This window comes from Gossypium arboreum, chromosome 10 (genome assembly GCF_025698485.1).
Source record: "Gossypium arboreum isolate Shixiya-1 chromosome 10, ASM2569848v2, whole genome shotgun sequence".
Lineage (NCBI taxonomy): Eukaryota > Viridiplantae > Streptophyta > Magnoliopsida > Malvales > Malvaceae > Gossypium > Gossypium arboreum.
Genome location: NC_069079.1, coordinates 57121050 through 57144442, shown reverse-complemented (window position 1 = coordinate 57144442; position 23393 = coordinate 57121050).

The window sequence follows — 23393 nt, the reverse complement described above, 5'->3', positions numbered from 1 at the left end:
TTTCCAAAATTAGATTTCCTTGAAAATTTTCACAAAACCCTTTATTTATTCCCCAAATCCTTTAGTTTTTGATAAAAATGTCGTAATAAATATGTTATTTTAGGGTTTAGGATTTAAGACTTAGATTTAATGGTTTACGATTTAGGGGTTCGTGTTTAATTAGTATCTTTAGGGTATATGGTTTAAAGATCAGGGTTTGTTGTATAGAGTTTATGGTTTTAGTGTTTAGGATTTAGGGTTTAGAGTTTAGGGTTAGTGGTTGGAGTTTAGGGTTTAAGGTGTAAGGTTAATGATTCATGGTTTATGTTTTAGGGTTGAGAATTTTTTTGTGTTACTAAAAACAACAAGAAATTGTTTTATTTTAGGGTTTAGGTTTAGGGTATACGATTATTTTCTTAATTATTTTTTTACATTGTAATATATATTATTAAATTAATATCTAAAGCATAATAAAGTAAAAAGGAGAGAGAGAAATTCATTATTTCCACAAAAATCCACCTCTTGGTAATTTTAAATTATAAAATTTTAAAAATTAAATATATTGTTTGAAACAAAACAAACATCATTTAAAGGAATTTAAGAAACAATTAAACTATAAATAATAGTTATACCGAAGGCATTAGCAGCGTTTATGATACAAATGCCGCTAAAGGTAAGAAATAGAGGCGTAAAAAACACCGTAAAAATTCATTTCATTAAACCAAAAAAGTGTTGTTTTGAGTGGCGTTTTTAGTCTCATTAGCAGCGCTATGTTAAAAACGCCGCAAAAGATCGACCTTTAGCGGCACTATGTTAGAAACGCCACAAACCTTCATTTTTGAGTAAAAAGGAAACTACGTCATTTTGCTCTTTTCTAATTCTATCCCAGCCATATACCTGAAACCTCATTTTTTTACCCCTAAAATATTTTCCCAATCTCTCAAAATTTTCTAAAACCCTAAATTTCCCCCAAACTAAAATCGACACCCATCTGCTGCAATGCCTCTGACCCGAGCATCTGCATAGCCGTCGAGTGTCCCCTTTGTTGCGTCGCCGTCCTCTGTCGTAACCAAATAGTAAGTTTTTTTTGTTATACACTCCTCTGCTACATCACTAACTTTATAGAAGTCAGGTTTCGATTTGGGGTTGGGTCGGGTGGCTTTGGTTTGGGCATTAGAGGTTTGGAAATAGGGGAAAATGGAGGTTGTAAGTGGTCTTGGAAACAGAGTGGGAGAAGAAGTAAGAGAAGGAGTGTTTGGGAGGGTTTGAGAGTGGACGTGAAAGGAGCTTTAGCATTGTTGTGGAAGAATGAAAATTGGTAGGTAATGCTAGTCCTGGAAATGGAAAATAGAACTTGGAAGAGGAATAGTGTTATTTTTAGAAGTAACAAATCAAAAAGGGATTTTTAGTTTAAATTGTTTACATTTTCAGCCAAAGAATGTGAGTAATATATTTTCTCCATGATTTGATTGTTAGTAGAAAAATAGATTAGTAGTTGTTTATTGCTTCTTTTCCAGAAATTCATTGTTGTGCATTAGCTTAATTTATTTTTTAGCTTTAATTCAGTAGTAGTTTTTAGGGATTGTAATATTATTTTTTCTAGATTAATTCATTAAGGTTCAATGTGAAAACAATTGAGGCGTTTAGCTCAAAATAGAGAAGCTGCAAAGAAAAGCCGTCTTAGAAAGAAGGTAACATAAAAAACACATACATTTGCTTGTTTTCTTACTTACGTGTCTATAACATATAAACTGATGCATATATATGTGTGTGTGTGTGTGTGTGTGTGTTTAAATAGGCATGTGTTCAGCAACTAGAGTCAAGTAGAGTAAAGCTAACTCAAGTTGAACAAGAACAAGAAAGTAGTGACTCACAATCAGCTTTAATAAATCAAGCTTGGTCTCTTGATGGTTTATACCTCTCATCTGGTTCAGCAGACCCTATTATCCACATATTTGATCTTAGGTATAATGCCCGAAGGCTATCCCAGTCGATAAGAGCTCATTAGAAATGAGTTTTTAAAGCTGTATGGCATTACTCTTTACCACTTCTCATTTCCATATTTTCAGATCTACAAATTGGACTGCACAAAAGGTTGATGTTCCGTCTTCATAGCTCTTAACGTTTCATTCCCATGAGTAAACAACTTCTTCCTTTCAACTCATTTTGATCCAATTCTTGATCCTCATTTTGCCTAGGATCCAAAATCTTGAAACTTGTTCTGAAAGAGGAATTTGTCAGTAAGTAGTTTTTTATTATCAAGGAAAACCTAGCCTGTACTAAACTAAATCCACATGTTGCCACGTTTTCATTACATCAAAAGATTTTTTTTAATGTATTTTATATCATTAATTCATGGTTCCCATTTTATTGGGTGTCAATTCACTCTGCGTTGTGTTGCATGCATGTATTTAATCCTTGGTAGAAAGCTCTTTTTAAATTTTATATGCTAGAGACTTGTAACACCCCTTACCCATGTATGATGCCGGAAGAGGGTACGCGGCATTACCGGACTTAATCATTCACAAAGACACAAAAACTACTACAGAATTTCTTTCGTATCAAAACTTTTCATGCACAGGCATAATGTCCCATGCACGGGCCTATGAAGCCCTAAACATGAATTGAAAGTAGTTAGGGACTAAACTGAGAACCTTAGAAAGTTTTGGGAAAACTTAGAAACTTTTTCCATGACACAAGGTCACACGCCCGTGTGGACATAGGGACACACCCATGTGCCTTCGACACGTACGTGTCCTCAGGCCGTGTAACTCCCTGACTATGATGTCAGCGAATAATTTGAACCACATGGCCAAGCGACACGCTCGTGTCCTAAGGCCGTGTCCCCCACATGGTTGAGACATATGGTCGTGTCTCAGCCCGTGTAGCCAACACTTAGGCTATTTTCCAAGCCTTTATGTTACCCTTAATCTTTCATATCTTTATACGCACCGAGGAAACATATCATGACACCATTTTAATGGTTTAGCATCTCATATTAGACACATTCATATCATGAACACCAACCATATAAAGCCAACAAGCATAATCACATCATCTCATCACAAGCATTAGAACATAGCATAGATAAATAGGTTCACAAACCATAATCAATATGAGACACACCTCTTGGCCATATACCAATAACTCAATATAGACCAATATAATAGACTAATCATAATAACACATATCATAAAAATCTAGTCCTTGTACATGCCACTCACTTAAACATGATTAACAAATATCAATATTCCAAAGGTGATGGCTTAATAGTGTGATGTTGCCTCTGACGATAATCCCGAGCTAACCTAAAAACACTAAATAAATGGAAAAGAAGGGAGTAATCTTTATATCTTGGTAAGACCATATGAAAATAATAAGCAATTTATTAACTTGCTTCTCAAGGTAATACAACCATATATTTGTACTTTTATTTATGTTCAGGTCAAGCTGTTTTCTTGAGTCATAGTTATTAAATTATTTATATTTAGAGCTATAAAACTCCAAATTAAGTTATGATAATTTTCCATGAAACTAGACTCACATATCTTCTTACCATAAAATTTTAAGAATTTTTTATTTGTCCAATAAGTACATTTTATTCTTTAAAGTCACCCTTGTTTCGCTGCCTGACAGTTCCGACCCGTCTTCACTAAAAATTAATTATCTCCCCATACCAGATTCAGATGATGTTTTCATTTTTTTTAAATAGACTCATTAAGGGTTATAATAATATAAATTATAATCCATAACTATTTTTTTAAAATTTTTAATTATTTTCCAAAATCGGAACAGGGGATTTCTAAATTATTCTGACTCTGTCTCACAAAATTTCAAATATCTCATAATATGAAATTATCTTGCACACATCGTTTCCTCTACGTAAAACTAGAAATATTAGGCTTTAATTTCATATTTTATTTAGCCTCTAAATCAATTTTCGCAATTTATGGTGGATTTTCATAGTCAGACTACTGCTGCTGTCCAAAACTGTTTTAGTGTAAATTAATGGTACTAAGTTTATCACACCTTATTAATTCATTTTCACCACATTGGTAAAAATATATATTTATACATCATAAGTATAGACCTATAATCATAAGATCATCACAAAATCATTCTCATAGGCATGAATTACCCATACACATCTTCATCAAATGTGCATCATAAATCGAAATCATTTCTCATGAGCTTGACATACATACCTGTGTTACTCAGCATGCTCATATTCATTCCTTAGTAATCATATAACATGAATTGAATTCACATCTCATCAATTTCATGTAAGTTTCTGTACCATTCACAACATAGCCATAAGCTCTTTCATTTCGACTTAAACCGTAAATTTTCTGTTGAACCATTTGGAATACTACAGATAATCACTAAGCCTCAAACATAGGGTACGATGCCGATGCCATGTTCCAAACATGGTCTTACGCTGGCTAACACATCTAAGTCGATGTCATGTCCCAGTCAGGTCTTACACTGACTTTCATATATTGAGGCCGATGCCATGTCCCAAGCAGGTCTTACACTGGCTCTCATCTATCGGTGCCAATGCCATGTCCTAGATAGGTCTTACACTGACACATGTCAAGCCGATTCCATGTCCCAGACAGGTCTTACACTAGCTTGCATATCTCGAGGCTGATGCATGTCCCAGACATGTCTTACACTAGCTCTAGTCTTAATGCCGATGCCATGTCCCAAACATGGTCTTACACTGGCTCTCATAATGTGGTCGATGCATGTCCCAGACATGTCTTACACTAGCATACATCCATAACACCCAAATGCCATGGCAAGGATATCTGATCTATTCCTGGGGTTCAACTGAGAGTTTTTACCACATTAAATCTCCCCGTATATTACTCATAGGTACATTTGAGCATTATATACATAATCAAATATTCAATGCATAAATACAACTAAGTTGCATTATTTACATACAACTTACTCCTTTCAATGGAATATCTTATCCCATCAAATTTCCAATGTATTCAATCATCACAAAAATGTTATTAACATTTGGCATCACTTTCTCATACATAGCTCCATCAACATATAATTCAATACAATAATAGAAAAATAGATTGCAAGTATATTAACAATAGCATGGATAACATGTTTATTTAGTCACACGGACTTACCTCAAATGCAATTTCGGCTAATTACTCCATTTTAGTCCATAACCTCGTACTTTCCGATTTAAGCCTGAATCTTGGTTTTATTGATCTATAATGATAAAATTCACTACTTTAATCATCATTTTAACCAATACATTCCAAAATTTATACTTTGGAAAAATGACCATTTTGCCTCTAGACTTTCAAAAAAATTATGATTTTACCCTTAGGCTCGTAAATCGATTTTTATCGAATTTCCTCCCTTACCAAGCCTAGTTGAATTATTTTTATAACTATAGAAACTCACAATTTCAATTATTTCACACATTTTCAACCTCTTTTAGAGACTTCACAAAATAGTCCATTTAAGTGTTTTTCATGAACACCATATCACAAAAGTTGTTTATTACACCACCATGACTTATTTTCTTCCATATAAATTTAGCAAACAACATAAATATTCACATTGAAAAACCCTAGACTTTCAACCATTTTGCAAAATAATACCTCCATTAGCTAGATTAAGCTACAAGGGTTCCAAAAATACAAAAATCATAAAAAAAATGACCATCAAAATCACTTACTTGCAAAGGAACTAAGTGGCTGAAATTTTGAGCTCTCAAAACCCCATGTTTGCTGCCATTTTCGGTGGAAGAAGAAGAAGAAATGAAAAATATGACAACTATTTCTTTATTTTATTTTATTACCAAAAAAAATCATCTAATGTCCACCAAATTTGACTTTTCAACTTTCTTGTCCCCTATGGCCAGCCATCACTCCCCAAATGGCCTATTTGCACTTTAAAGACCTCCAATTTTGTTTCTCAAGCTATTTAACATATTTGGGTAGTAAAACAAAACTTTTTCTCTTTATGTTATTTAGTCCTTTTTAACAATTAAGCTCACAAACGCTAAAATTAATTCACCAAAATTTTCATACACTCATATAATCATGCTATAACACAGAAAATAATATCAAAATAATTTTTTGACCTTGAATTTGTGGTTTCAAAATCACTATTTTAACTAAGCCCTATTTTGGGATGTTACAATTCTCCCCCCTTAGGGACTTTCTTCCCCAAAAGTCTTATCGAAAATGTGGTGGTATTCGCATAGGCTCCATTATTCACAACATTACTAGAGAACCCCCTTACTAAGATTGAACTTTTAGTTCTTAACACTTCAATATTTCGTACAAAAGTCATGAGCGGTTCTTCATCATACAACACATCATCTGAATCTTGGTCTATATCAGAGAACTCATATATGCAAAGGGTACGATCCATACCGTCATATCACATATACACATAACACACTTGAATCTTCTCAAATTCGCATGGTGAAGCTAGTCAGTACATCACTGGCCTTTACTATATTACCTCGTACGGCCTAATAGTTTATCGAATTCAATTCTCAATTACTCTTAAATTCTGAAACACGAAAAGGAAACATATTGTTAAAAATCTGAACCGATCAAACCGAAAATGAAATGCAATGCCAAAACACAACCACAAATTCAAAGCTTTTTATGAAATCTACTGACGTCAAACACAAGCAATTCAATTACTCTGTTAAACGAAAATTCTGTACATGCTGAAATAATTTACAGATCTCGCCAATTATGTAATGCCCCAATTTTCGAGATTTTTGGGATTTCTGTGGTTTTCAATGAATTCATAAAATTCCTGCGTTTTGACTATTTGGCGTAGGTTAATCATGTTAGTGGGCCTTTAGAAGGCCCAAGCTTAAGCTATAACCCGGTAATTTTAAGTAATTTTAATCCATAGGGAAAAGGGGTTCTGGATTAACTGGGCTTTTAAGTATTAATTGGGTAAAATAAAGCACAAGGAAGCTTGTTGTAAGTTGGCATGTGACGCCACTTGGGGGCTTTAGAGGTGGCGTGTGGATGACCAAGGGGAGCAATGGTTCGAGTTGCAAGGTAAGCAAATTAGTGATATTAATTTTTATGTACAGAAAAGGTAAGCAGTGGAACTGAAGTGAAAGGCTGTCAGGAGAAGATTTAGGAGCTGATAAGAGAGACGATTTAGGAGCTGATAAGGGAGAAGATTTAGGAGCTGATAAAGGAGAATATTTAGGAGCTGATCAAGGAGCAAGAGTTGGCCAGCCAAGGGCCTCTAGGATAGGGAATTTCGGCTAGGTTAAGTGCCAGTATAAAATCGGCATTAGGGGTAAGTTGTGCCGTTTCCTGACTACTCTCCTCTTCTTTTCTTTTCTCCTCTCTCCATCACCTTTTTCTTCTTTTCTCTATAGCCAAATCTCTCTATTCTCCTGTGCATCTCCATCTTTTCTTTAGACGTTTTTAAAACCCTCATAGCCATTTGCCATAAAAAGCCGAAATCCTGAAACCCATACTTTCTTCTGTGCCGATTTCTCCTAGCCAATTTTATTATCTTTTCCATCATTCTTGACCGATTCTCTGGTTCTCTAAACCTCAAGGTTTTATCGACAAGATCATAGCAAAGCCCTCCTATTTCATCTTTCTTTACACAGCTTCAACAAAAGCCGAAAACCCTACTCTCTTAGGGACTTAGTCGAATATTGAGATCACTGAAGGCTCAGCTTTTGCTATCATTTGAGGGCTTAGATCAGCATCAGAATTGAGTGGGGATTAAGGGGAATTGTTGATTGAAGGAATCGATGGTAAGTCTTTTCAACCTAGTCTTTATTTCGTATTCTTGAAAAAGTCGAAATCCCTAAAGGTTAGGGAGGCTGTCGTTTGGACTTATAGCCCTAAGGGGGTTGTGATAACTATTTTAAATTTGATAATAGTGGGATCAAAAGGCTGTTGATCGAAGGCTTGGACAAGCGGAATGACTGGAGCTTGGCATAATCGCTAACTTCGGCAAAGGTAGGATCGCTAGTGCCTAAGGTGCTTTTGGCCGAATGTGGTAAGGGGTTAATATGTAGTTCATTTCGATAGTTAGATTAACGTGGTAGTAATATAAATGTAGGTAGTTCGTGCGTGGATCTCGTCAACGAATCGTCACAAACAGGTGTGTAACTGACACCCTCTCATACACTAGATCGGCGAAAGTCAAAAAGTCGAAATGCCAAAAAATCGGTATTTTGGGAACTTGCGAGTGTGTGAATGCTCGTAAGATAAGTGGGCTAATATTTTTGGTAATCTAAAGTGATAAAACTACGGTACGTGCAATTTCGTACATTAATGATATTTTGGGCTTAACGGACCGAAATCGGGTTAATGGGCCAACGGGGCCCAATTCAGTAAGTATGGACGATAAGTGTTTCTGTTAGTACGTAAATGGTAGAATTACTGATATACCCCTATGTATGGAAATTACTGATATACCCCTAGGTGCAAAATTACCATTATACCCCTAGGGTTACTTTTGACTGAAAAGCATAATGATTTAATTCTGTGTGATGTATGCCATGATTGTATATCTATTGCATGGGGACATAGGTTATATTATGGAGGAAGCGTCCTGGTGGCTATGCCATAATTATCTGATCTGGTGGCACTGCCACGTATATCTGTTCTGGTGGCTCTGCCACATTATCTGTTATGGCAGTCATGCTACATATTTCTGTGGCGTGTAGCGGTTGGGTGGGTCAAGTAGTCTCCCCACATGGTGAAAGGTTGGTATGGGTGTGCATGCGGTTGGATTTGGGTTGGGTTTTGCATAGACATGTAATATCTTTTCTGTTCTGTTATGGGCCTATGGTCTTTATTCGACTTACATTGGGCTAAGGCCAACTTATTCATTTACGTGGTTGTCGATATTGGCTATGGTTAGGTTAATTTACACACTGAGTTTTCCCAAACTCACCCCTTTATTCTTCATCCACGCAGGTAATCCCCAACCATAGTAGGCTTGGAGCTGTGAGGGGTTTGGAGTGGCCACACGTTCTGCAAGTTGATTTTATTCTGGTGAATTGGACATTTTTATTCATTTACGTTTAAGGTTTTGGGTTTTTAAAATGTAATAAGGCCGCTTAATTATTTTCTTCGATGGGTTTTATATGTTTTATTGAGTTAGGTATTATTTATATTTAACTGTTGAATTTGGATAGCATTAGGGCGCATTTTCAAAAACGGCAATTGATTTCAAAATAACACGACAACAAGCAAAGCTTCCACAATGAGAATATTTTTCCAAAATTAATCACTTTTCCTAAAAAGGACTTAATCAAATTGGTTCCCTAGAAATATACACGACGTTAAGGTGTGGTAATGGCGGTGTGCATGTCTAGGATTGGATCCAAAGGGAGCTTGGTACTTAAGCAGTCCGAGGGACTCACCTCCTCTTTTAGGTTTCCTACAGTGCAGACTTCCATTCACTTTAACCTCCACTAAAATTGTCTTTTAAAACACTAAGTAAGTTTTTCTAGAACAACAACCTGAAATGTTTTGAATGCTTCGATGTGGCATGTCGGATCCGGCCATAACGTCTGGGCCGAGTTTGGGGTGTTACATTTAGTGGTATCAGAGCCTGGTTGTAACAACTCGACTGTGGAATGGGTTTTCAAAAAAAAAACTTTTCGATTTTCAAAATGTAGATTTTTGGAAGGTGGCATTCTGTATCTCTGTCTCAAGTCTGTAAGTATTACTCTGAACTTCTCTGTATATTTTCCTAAATTATCTGTCTATACGGAAACCCTACTAGGATATTCTAGATAGGATGATACTGAAACCATAGGGAAATTTGATAAGAGACTAAAACTGTAGCTAGACTTTAATTCTGCGAAAATAAACTTTGAATAACTGTCTGATTCATAAAACATCTGTAATAAGCACTGGAACATTAAATTAATGCATAAAATTGATAAATCAGATAATACGAAATGAGTACAAGAGCCACTCGTGGAAGAGGCCACGGACGGGGCCGAGGAAGTGCTCGAGCGAGATCTTCATCTTCGGGACATATGCCGGCGGCTGATACCACTGACAACGGAGATGGAGTCTCATTACCGCAGTGCTGGGGATGATGCCCTGTCACAGGCAATGCTTCGGGTTCTGGAAAGGGTTGCCGGGGCAAGTATGGGCAACGAAATTCGAGGATCTATTTCTGAACGACTTCGAGCTAACGGAGCGGAAATCTTTAAGGGCGTGTCTAGTGTAGCCCCGAATGTGGCGGAATATTGGTTGGAAGCCACGGAACGAATTATGGACGACTTGGACTGCTCGGTGGAGCAGAAGCTGAAGGGAGTCGTATCGTTGCTGCGGGACGAGGCCTATCAGTGGTGGCTCACTGTGAGAGAAGGGACCCCAGCTGATAGGGTTACTTGGGAACTGTTTAAGACAGCCTTTAAAGGGAATACGTTGGGGCAAGTTATGTGGACGCTCGCAGAAAGGAATTCTTGAATCTGGTGCAAAGAGGTAAAACAGTTGCTGAGTACGAGGCCGAGTTTCTAAGGCTGAGCCGGTATGCCGTGGGCATAATCGATATGGAATATGAGCGTAGTGTGCGCTTTGAGGATGGTCTTAGGGATGACCTTAAGGTGTTGATTGCTCTGCAGAGTGAGCGAGACTTTGCGGTCTTGGTAGAGAAGGAAAAGATAGCTGAGGAGGTTAAGTGGGTGAAAAGAAGAATCGGGAGAAGGATCGGAACCATTTTCGGAGGGATTCAGGACCTTCGGGTGGAGCTAATGGGAATGTTAAGAGAGCAAGAGTGGAGGAACTGGTTCGAGTAGTGCCGATGAATGTGGTTAGACCACCAATCTGTGGAGGCTGTGGTAAGGTACATTTGGGCGAGTATAGGTAACGTTCCGGTGCTTGTTTCCATACGGATCTATGGAGCATAGAGTTAAGGACTGTCCTTAGAAAGCTGATTAGGCTCAGGTTGCTGTACAGAAGGTTGCTCAACCCATGAGAGGTGGACCACAACCACCGAGAGGACGTGGGCAAGGTAGGAATGGAAATGGAAATGGTCGAGGTCGAGGGGCACCTGGCAGGGGTGCCAGAAACGCTGAAGCTCGACAGCCAGCATTGGTGTATGTAGCTCGTCATCGAGAGGAGGGCGACGCACCTGACGTCATAATAGGTACGTTTTTGGTTTCTAGCATGCCATATACTGCTTTGGTGGATATTTGATCTACTCATTCTTATGTTACATGTGCCATATCTGGGTCGTTGGGTGTGCACTCTGAGAAAATTGTGAGTGGGGCATCTGTGCTGATTCCTTTGGGTCACTCGGTTAGGGTAGAAAAACTATATAAGGATGTACCCTTAGAAACTCAAGGTAGGGCTTTCCTTGGAGATCTGATGGAGTTACCATTCGGGGAATTTGACCTCATTTTGGGAATGGACTGGCTTGTTAAGCATAAGGCGACTCTGGATTGTGCAGCTAAGCGAATGGTGTTAAGGACTGTCGAAGGTGAGGAGGTTATGGTGATAGGGGAACGTAAGGATTATTTGTCCAATGTGGTGTCGGCATTAAGAGCTGAAAAGTGGATTCGGAAGGGTTGTGAGGCCTATTTGGCATTTGTAAGTCAGTCGGAAGAGGAGGGACTAACAGTGGATAAGGTTAGGACCGTAAAGGAGTTCCAAGATGTTTTTTCAGAGGAGCTTCTAGGATTGCCTCTGAACTGGGAAGTTGAGTTTGGAATTGACTTGTTGCCTGGAACAGCGCTCGTGTCCATTGCACCGTATAGGATGGCACCGAAGGAGTTAGTGGAGTTAAAAGCACAAATTCAGGAGTTGTTGGATAGGGGTTTCATTAGGCCAAGTGTGCCTCCATGGGGAGAACAGGTGTTATTCGTGAAAAAGAAGGATGGTACGATGCGGATGTGCATCGATTATCGCCAGTTGAACAAACTGACGATTAAGAATAAGTATCCACTGCCAAGGATTGATGATCTGTTTGACCAGCTTAGAGGAGCGTCTGTATTTTCCAAGATCGACATTTGATCTGGATACCATCAGTTAAGGGTCAAGGAGGCAGATATCCATAAGACGGCATTCAGGACTCGGTATGGTCATTATGAGTTTCTGGTTATGCCATTTGGACTGACGAATGCTCTTGCAACGTCTATGGATCTGATGAATCGTGTGTTCCAACCATTTTTGGATCAGTTCGTAGTCGTCTTTATTGACGATATCATGGTATATTCTGAAACAGAAGTGAAACATGATGAGCATCTCCGTATAGTGCTACAAGTGTTAAGGGAGAAGGAACTTTATGCGAAGTTCAGCAAGTGTGAATTTTGGTTGAAGGAAGTAACCTTCTTAGGTCATGTGGTCTCTGCTGAGGGATTAAGGTAGACCCACGGAAAATTGAAGTGATTTTTGAGTGGAAGCCGCCTAGGTTAGTGTCAAAAATACGGAGTTTTCTAGGATTGGCAGGATACTACAGAAGGTTTGTGGAAGGTTTTTCTGTGATGGCAGCACCTCTGACAAAACTCATAAGGAAATGAGTATCGTTTGTGTGGACTGAGAAGCAGCAGGAAGCTTTTGAGAAGTTGAAGAAAGTTCTGACTGAAGCACCTGTGTTAATTCAGCCGGAGTCTGGGAAGGATTTTACTGTGTACAGTGACGCATCACATGTAGGTTTGGTTTGCGTGTTAATGCAAGAGGGTAAGGTGGTTGCATATGCATCACGACAGCTTAAGCCTCATGAAAGGAACTATCCTACTCATGATTTGGAGTTGGCAGCAGTGATATTTGCACTTAAGATTTGGAGACATTACTTGTATGGGGAGAGGTGTATTATATACACGACCACAAGAGTCTTAAGTATTTGTTGACTCAGAAGAAGCTGAACCTTAGGCAAAGGAGATGGGTTGAGTTGCTTAAGGATTATGACTGTTTGATCAAGTATTACCCAAGCAAGGCTAATGTGGTAGCTGACGCTCTAAGCCGTAGAACTGTATCTGATCTGAGCAATGTTTGCTCGTCTGAGTCTGTATGATGATGGAAGTCTGTTGGCTGAGTTGCAAGTAAGGCCAACCTGGGTGGATCAGATTAAAGAAAAGTAGTTGAAAGATGAGTCTTTGGTTGCTCGTTTTCAACAAGTTAAGGAAGGGGAAACTTCTAAGTTTGGGTTAAATGGTGAAGGAATTCTGTGTTTCCGAGGAAGAATTTGTGTTCCGAAGGACTCTGACTTGAGGCAGGCAATATTGAAGGAAGCTCATGGGGGGCTTTGTGCTATGTATCCTGGAGGTAATAAATTGTATCACGACTTGCGAGAATTACACTGGTGGCCTGGACTTAAACGAGAAGTAACGGAGTTAGTAGGGAAATGTCTGACATGCCAGCAAGTGAAAGCTGAGCATCAATTACCTTCTAGACTGTTACAGCCAGTGAAGATACCACTTTGGAAGTGGGAGAGGGTAACCATGGACTTTGTGAGTGGGTTGCCTTTGACACCATCGAACAAAGAGTCGGTGTGGGTGATTGTGGATAAGTTGACCAAATCAGCCCATTTCATACCTGTACGTACTGACTTCTCACTTAAAAAGTTAGCCAAACTGTATGTGGCGGAGATTGTGGGACTTCATGGAGTCCCAGTTTTGATTTTCTCTGACAGGGATCCTAGATTCACATCTCGGATTGGGCAAAAGTTGCATGAGGCGTTGGGGACGCGATTGAAATTTAATACGTCTTTCCATCCCCAAACTGATGGTCAATCAGAAAGGGTTATTCAGATTCTGGAGGACATGTTGAGGGGATGCGTGATTGACTTCTGAGGTAGTTGGGAAGATTACTTACTGTTGGCAGAATTTACGTACAATAATAGTTACCATGTGAGTATTCGAATGGCACCGTATGAAGCACTGTATGGACGAAGGTGTCATACCCCTAGTTGTTGGATTGAACTAGGAGAGCGACAAGTTCTTGGGCCAGAATTGGTAGCTGATACTAAGGATAAGGTCAGAATAATTAGGGATTGGTTAAAAGAAGCATCTGATAGGAAAAAGTCGTATGCAGATTTGAAGCATAAGGAAATTGAGTACTCAGTAGGTGATATAGTTTTCTTGAAGGTTTCTCCTTGGAAGAAGATATTAAGGTTTGGTAAGAAGGGCAAGCTGAGTCCGCGGTTCATTGGGCCTCATCGGATTTTGAAGCGAGTAGGCCCAGTAGCTTATCAATTGGAATTGCCTCCAGAGTTAGACAGGATTCACGATGTATTTCACGTCTCCATGTTAAGGCATTATCGCTCTGACCCTATTCATGTCGTGCCGGTTGCAGATATTGAAGTTCAGATTGATTTGACCTTTGAGGAGGAGCCTGTGCAAATATTAGCTCGAGATGTTAAGGTCCTCAGAAGTAAATCTGTTCCATTAGTGAAAGTGCTTTGGCGAAATCATGGCAGAGAGGAAGCTACGTGGGATCCAGAAGAGGCAATGCAACAGCAATACCCTCATCTGTTTGAATCAGGTAAAATTTCGAGGACAAAATTTCCTTAAGGAGGGTAAAGTTGTAACGCCCCAATTTTCGGGATTTTCGAGATTTTTGTGGTTTTCAATGAATTCATAAAATTCTTGTGTTTTGACTGTTTGGCGTAGGTTAATTATGTTAGTGGGCCTTTAGAACGCCCAAGCTTAAGCTAGAACTCGGTAATTTTAAGTAATTTTAATCCATAGGGAAAAGGGGTTCTGGATTAACTGGGCTTTTAAGTATTAATTGGGTAAAATAAAGCACAAGGAATCCTGTGGTAAATTGGCATGTGACGCCACTTGGGGGCTTTAGAGGTGGCGTGTGGATGACCAAGGGGAGCAAATGTTCGAGTCACAAGGTAAGCAAATTAGTGATATTACTTTATGTACAGAAAAGGTAAGCAGTGGAACTGAAGTGAAAGGCTGTCAGGAGAAGATTTAGAAGCTGATAAGAGAGACGATTTAGGAGCTGATAAGGGAGAGGATTTAGGAGCTGATAAATGAGAAGATTTAGGAGCTGATCAAAGAGCAAGAGTTGGCCGGCCAAGGGCCTCTAGGATAGGGAATTTTGGCTAGGTTAAGTGGCAGTATAAAATCGGCATTAGGGGTAAGTTGTGCCGTTTCCTGACTACTCTCCTCTTCTTTTCTTTTCTCCTCTCTCCATCAAATTTTTCTTCTTTTCTCTATAGCCGAATCTCTCTATTCTCCTGTGTATCTCCATCTTTTCTTCAGACGTTTCTAAAACCCTCATAGCCATTTTCCATAAAAAGCCGAAATCCTGAAACCCATACTTTCTTCTATGCCGATTTCTCCTAGCCAATTTTATTATCTTTTCCATCATTCTTGACCGATTCTCTAGTTCTCTAAACCTCAAGGTTATGTCGACAAGATCATAGCAAAACCCTCCTATTTCATCTTTCTTTACACAGCTTCAACAAAAGCCGAAAACCCCACTCTCTTAGGGACTTAGTCGAATATTGAGATCACTGAAGGCTCAGCTTTTGCTATCATTTGAGGGCTTAGATCGGTATCAGAATCGAATGGGGATTAAAGGGAATTGTTGACTGAAGGAATCGGTGGTAAGTCTTTTCAACCTAGTCTTTATTTCGTATTCTTAAAAAAGTCGAAATCCCTAAAGGTTAGGTCGGCTGTCGTTTGGACTTATAGCCCTAAGGGGGTTGTGATAACTATTTTAAATTTGATAATAGTGGGATCAAAAGGCTACTGATCGAAGGCTTGGACAAGCGGAAGACTGGATCTTGGCATAATCGCTAACTTCGGCAAAGGTAGGATCGCTAGTGCCTAAGGTGCTTTTGGCCGAATGTGGTAAGGGGTTAATATGTAGTTCGTTTCGGTAGTTAGATTAACGTGGTAGTAATATAAATGTAGGTAGTTCATGCGTGGATCTCGTCAACGAATCGTCACAAATAGGTGTGCGAAAGCCGAAAAGCCGAAATGTGAAAAATCGGTATTTTGGGAACTTGCGAGTTTGCAAATGCTCGTAAGATAAGTGGGTTAATATTTTTGGTAATCTAAAATGATAAAGCTGCGGTACGTGCAATTTCGTACATTAATGATATTTTGGGCTTAACGGACCGAAATTGGGTTAATGGGCCAACGGGGCCCAATTCAGTAAGTATGCGCGATAAGTGTTTCTGTTAGTACGGAAATGGTAGAAATATGCATGGAAACCCTAAAATAGTCAAATTACTTGAATACCCCTATGTATGGAAATTACTGATATAACCCTAGGTGCAAAATTACCATTATACCCCTAGGGTTACTTTGGACTGAAAAGCATGATGATTTAATTCTGTGTGATGTATGCCATGATTGTATATCTGTTGCATGGGGACATGGGTTATATTATGGAGGAAGCGTCCTGGTGGCTATGCCATAATTATCTGATCTGGTGGCACTTCCACATATATCTGTTCTAGTGGCTCTGCCGCAATTATTTGTTCTAGTGTTTCTGTCACATTATCTATTCTGGCAACCATGCTGCATATTTTTGTGGCGTGTAGCAGTTGGGTGGGTCGAGTAGTCTCCCCACATGGTGAAAGGTTGGTATGGGGGTGCATGTGGTTGGATATGGGTTGGGTTTTGCATAGACATGTAATATCTGTTCTGTTTGTTATGGGCCTATGGGCTTTATTCTGACTTCTATTTTGGGCTAAGGCCAACTTATTCTGTTTCTGTGGTTGAGCTGATATAGGCTATGGTTGGATTAATTTACACACTGAGTTTCCCCAAACTCACCCCTTTATTCTTCATCCACGCAGGTAATCCCCAACCATAGTAGGCTTGGAGCTATGAGGGATTCGGAGTGGCCACACGTTCTACAAATTGATTTTATTCTGGTGAATTGGACATTTTTTTTCATTTACGTTTAAGGTTTTGGGTTTTTAAAATGTAATAAGGCCGCTTAATTATTTTCTTCGATGGGTTTTATATGTTTTATTGAATTAGATATTATTTATATTTAACTGTTGAATTTGGATAGCATTAGGGCGTTTTCAAAAACGATAATTGATTTCAAAATAACACGACAACAAGCAAAGCTTCCACAATGAGAATATTTTTCCAAAATTAATCACTTTTCCTAAAAAGGACTTAATAAAATTGGTTTCCTAGAAATATACACGATGTTAAGGTTTGGTAATGGCGGTGTACATGTCTAGGATTGAATCCAAAGGGAGCTTGGTACTTAAGCAGTCCGAGGGACTCACCTCCTTTTTTCCGGTTTCCTACCTGGTGCGCAGCTTCCATTCACTTTAACCTCCACTAAAATTGTCTTTTAAAACACTAAGTAAGATTTTCTAGAACAACAACCTGAAATGTTTTGAACGCTTCGATGTGGCATGTCGGATCCAGCCATAACGTTTGGGCCGGGTTTGGGGTGTTACAAATTACTTAATCATAAACCCACATAACACTTCCCTTTCCTAGAGACATGAATTATCTCAATAGGAATTCTGTAGTACTCTTTCTCACCTCCATTCTAGTACCAACACTGGCTGTAATAGTACTGAAGACACTCGATATTTGGCTTTAGTTATGTTATTACTCCAAATATTCATGCACAAAATTAGAGATGTTGAGTCCCAAACTCGATCACTAATACATTATTTCTATGAGTTTTCTTGCAACATTTCTGCATAGGTTTTGGGTTTTCTGTTACACAAATCTTTACTCTAATATCATATCATTCATCAGATCTGACCTGAAATTTACAACCAAATGTCGACCCTCACGATACTCGTTTAACTTACAATTCACTAACACTTTTCTCAACTGCACAGGCTTGCAATGAAATTTTAGTTTTCAGTCTTGAATTCGGCTAAGACTAATCTTGTCAACAAACAAATTCAACAGTGTAACCATCATTCTCAAAGTAAACGGGGTTTTCTTAACCAAACACTTGTAACTATTTTTAACCTTTCTCAAAGGTCAACAATGACTAACTCAAAATCTTTCAATAGCTCAAGTCACTTATGCTACGTCATACTCAGATCTCTATCCATGACATCAGATATTTTAATCTATCACATTGTCTTATAGTCTCAAAACACATTATAATCCACTCAATGACACATCATTGGAAAATCGAGAACTCTTTGCCCGAGTTAAGCTGAACTAAATTCAATCCTCGGTTAACAACACTTCCAACCATTTAAAACTTTGCTAGCATATAATAGACCATTTTCATTTCCCATGAAAACGATAAATTTTTCAATCCAAACAATTTTAACTCATGTCATGGTCTTCTAAAATATGCATTTTTTTTATTCAGACTACCCGTCTTTTTACCATGAAGAAACAAAATCTCGTTCCCAGACCTGAAAATAGACTTGGACATAAATATCTCATTTAACCTTTCAAGCAAGTAATCCGCACAGATTGAATAATCGAATCACCTTCAATCATTAATCACTAATAGTTCGAGAAACCCCTTCATGTTGATAACAGAATAAGTCGAACATACAGCCCTTTTATGATTCTTTTATAACACAAATCAAAATTCTCTATGAACAGGTTTCATTTAACCAGACCATATGGTCTCTTGCTAATCCCAATAGAAATCAAGATTGCCAATAAATGAAACTCATAACACAATCTGGACTTGAGCTACCACAATCTATACGCTGGCAAATTTCAACCCTTTTTTTATTACAAAAACTAGAAAATGTCACATCAATATCACCTTATTTTCGTGATCAGGCTAAAGACATAATCATAATAAACACTTTTAACTCTGACCCAAGAATATCCCATACAATGAACCATGTTTGACACATATTAACGACAGGAATGACCAGAGATATAAGACATTTACTTTCAAGATATGAAGACATGCAGAATTTCCGAAATCATAGTCGAGATGAAATAAATAAAAAAGATCTTAACGATCCCCCAGAGAAAAGAAATCCAGAAGAGGATACTACACAGACTCACTGGAATCAAATGCAACAAGGACCACATCTTGTTTATACATATGTACCGAAACAGAGTACCATCTAGAAGAAACAGGATCATAGCTTCACGCACATTTACCTTATAAACTATTTTTGTCATCACTAATCCCATATTATTCTTTTCACTGAAGAAGATCAGTTTTGAGGAGATCTCAATCATTACATTTTCTCGACCTCGTACCTGAGTAATTTGATTTACCAAATTAAATTTTTTCTATAATTGTGACAGTGCAATACTCAACTAATCTTTTTGTCAACCTAACACTTTTCCAACTCTTGCTTACTTATCAACTAATTCACAATCTCTAATCATATTTATAGTTATTCCTCCACTGAACCCTTTGGTTTCACACTTGTGAGTTTATTCAACGCAAATTTCACAAAATTCCATTACAAAACACCACTCTGATAAAGGGGTGTGGTCGTAGGGCCTCTGACTCAACTCTCATACACCTATGTATATGACACAACTTTCATCATCATAGCAACATTATCAAAAACATATCATTCATTTCAAACAAACTAACATTCATATTTGATTTACGCGAACCTTCTAGTTATCTCATTTAGACAAGTACACTTATGTATGCACTATATGAATTCTGAATAACTTTACTTATCCCATTCATTTAATCAAACAACTCATGTACATACATACGAGACCCAACCAACATGGATAAGTATATTCCAATCTATACTTTCATCTCGCACATCATTGTATGCATATCATTACAAATATGTAAATCAATCCAAGCAATTTAACACTTATACTCAGACTATGTGAACTTGCCAACCATATTCATTCAAATAAGTATACCTGAACATTCATTCTACTTGTATTTTTAGTAAGTTATCAAAACACATGCATTCACTCGAACAAATCAATTATATACACCATGGGATTGTGAATCAACCATAGATAAGCTCATTATGCCATGTACACATTCTATTTCATGTTTCTCATATCACAATCATATACATATACATTTAAAGAATTCTTGTTCATACCTTTTCGAGTTTCAACTCTTCATAACTGCATTTTATTGAATACTTTAGTATCATTATCTACGTGATCGGGTGTAGCTCGGTTGGAGAGTACCCTGCCCACACAAGATAGTTCTCATTCATGTCGAGAGACATCACACTATCACAAACTTGTGGCATGTATAGCTAGACTCTTACATGTGTTAGGTTAGTCTGAGAACCGGCTAAACCATAGCTCTGATACCACTAAATGTAACACCCCTTACTTATGTTCAATACCGGAACAAGGTACGAGGCATTACTAAACTTAATCGTTGACAAAGATGCAAAAATCGGCTACAGAATTTTTTTCATATCAAAACTTTTCATGCACATGCATAATGTCCCATACACAGGCCTACGAAGCCCTAAACATGCATTGAAAGTAGTTAGGAGCTAAACCAAGAACCTTAGAAAGTTTTGGGAAAACTTAGAAAATTTTTCCATGACACAAGGTCACACGCCCGTATGGACACAAGGACACGCCCGTGTGCCTTTGACACGTCCGTGTCCTCGGGCCGTATAACTCCCTGACTATGACGTAAGTGAATAATTTGAACCACACATCTACGCTACATGCCCGTGTGCTAAGGCCGTGTCTTCCACACGGTTGAGACACAGGGTCATGTCTCCGCCCGTGTGGCCAACACTTAGGCTATTTTCCAAGCCTTTATGTTACCCTTAATCTTTCACATGTTTATACACACCGAGAACACATATCATGACACCATTTTAATGGTTTAGCATCTCATATTAGACACATTAATAACATGAACACCAACCATATAAGGCCGACAAGCATAATCACATCATCTCATCACAAGCATTAGAACATAGCGTAGATAGATAGGTTCACAAACCATAATCAATATGAGACACACCTCTTGGCCATATACCAATAACTCAATATGTACCACTACATTAGACTAATCATAATAACACATATCATAAAAACCTAGTCCCTATACATGCCACTCACTTAAACATGCTCAACAAATATCAATATTCCAAAGGTGATGGCTTAATAGTGTGATGCTGCCTCCGACGATCTCCAATCCCAAGCTAACCTGAAAACACTAAATAAAAGGAAAGGAAGGGAGTAATATTTATAGCTTAGTAATACCATATGAAAATAATAATCAATTTATCAACTTCCTTCTCAAGGTAATACAACCATATTTGTATTTTTATATATTTTCAAGTCAAGCTATTTTTTTGAGTCACAGTCATTAAATTATTTATATCTGGAGCTACGGAACTCCAAATTAAGTTACGCTAATATTCCCTGAAACTAGACTCACATATCTTCTTACCTTAAAATTTTTAGAATTTTTTATTTGGCCAATAATTACAGTTTATTCTTTAAATTTACCCCTATTAAGCTATCCGACAGTTCTGACCCCTCTTTAGTAAAAATTAATTATCTCCCCATACGAGATTCGGATGATGTTTTCAATTATTTCTTTTGAAAATATACTCATTAAGGATTCTAAGAATATAAATCATAATTCATAACTAATTTTTTATAATTTTTAGTGATTTTTCCAAAACAAAATAGGGGATTTCTAAGTCATTCTGACTCTGTCTCACAAAATTTCAAATATCTCATAATATGAAATTCTCTTGTATGTACCGTTTCCACTATGTGCAACTATAATTATTAAGCTTTAATTTTTTATTTTATTCAGCCTCTAAATCAATTTCCACAATTTATGGTGGATTTTCATAGGCAGACTACTGCTTCTATCCAAAACTATTTTAGTGTAAATTAATGATACTAAGTTTATCACACCTTATTAATTCATTTTCACCATATTGGTAAAAATACATATTTATACATCATAAGTATAGATCTATAATCACAAGGTCATCACAAAACCATTCTCATAGGTGTGAATCACCCATGTACAACTTCATCAAATGTGCATCATAAATCGAAATCATTTCTTATGAGCTTGGCATACATACCTGCGTTACTCAACATGCTCATATTCATTCTTTACTAATCATACAACATGAATTGAGTTCACATCTCATCAATTTCATGTAAGTACCTGTACCACTCACAACATAGCCATAAGCTCTATCATTTCGACTTAAACTGTAAATTTCCTGTTGAACCATTTGGAATACTACAGGATAATCACTAAGCCTCAAACATAGGGTACGATGCCGATGCCATGGACCAAACATGGTCTTACACTGGCTCACACATCTAAGTCGATGCCATGTCCCAGACAGGTCTTACACTGACTTTCATATATCGAGGCTGATGCCATGTCCCAGACAGGTCTTACTCTGGCTCTTATCTATCGGTGTCGATGCCATGTCCCAAACAGGTCTTACACTAACACATGTCAAGCCAATGCCATGTCCCAGACAGGTCTTACACTAGCTTGCATATCTCGAGGCTAATCAATGTCCCAAACATGTCTTCCACTAGCTCTCGTCTTAATGCCGATGCCATGTCCCAAACATGGTCTTACACTGGCTCTCATAATGTGGCCGATGCATGTCCTAGACATGTCTTACACTAGCACACATCCATAACACCAAATGTCATGGCAAGGATATCCGATCTATTCCTAGGGTTCAATCGGGAGTTTTTACCACATTAAATCTCACCGTATATTACTCATAGGTACATTCAAGCATTATATACATAATCGAATATTCAATGTATAAATATGACTAAGTTGCATTATTTACATACAGCTTACTCCTTTCAATGGAATATCATATCCCATCAAATTTCCAATGTATTCAATCATCACAAAAATGTTATTAACGTTTGGCATCACTTTCTCATACATAACTCCATCAACATAGAATTCAATACAATCATACCAAAATAGATATCAAGTATATTAACAATAACATGGATAACATATTTATGTAGCCACACGGATGTAGCTCGAATGCAATTTCGGCTAATTACTTCATTTTAGTCCATAACCTCGTACTTTCTAATTTAAGCCTGAATCTCAGTTTTATTGATATATAATGATAAAATTCACTACTTTAACTGTCATATTAACCAGTACATTCCATAATTTATACTTTGGAAAAATGACCATTTTGCCCCTAAACTTCCACAAAAATTACGATTTTACTCCTAGGCTCGTAAATCAATTTTTATTGAATTTCCTCCCTTACCAAGCCTAGATGAATTCTTTTTATAACTATAGCAACTCACAATTTCAATTATTTCATACATTTTCAACCTATTTTAGAGACTTCACAAAATAGTCCCTTTAGGTGTTTTTCATGAACACCATATCACAAAAGTTGTTTATTACACCACCATGACTTATTTTCTTCCATAAAAATTTAGCAAACAACATAAATATTCATATGGAAAAACCCTAGACTTTCAACCATTTTGCAAAGTAATCTCTCCATTAGCTAGATTAAGCTACAGGAGTTCCAAA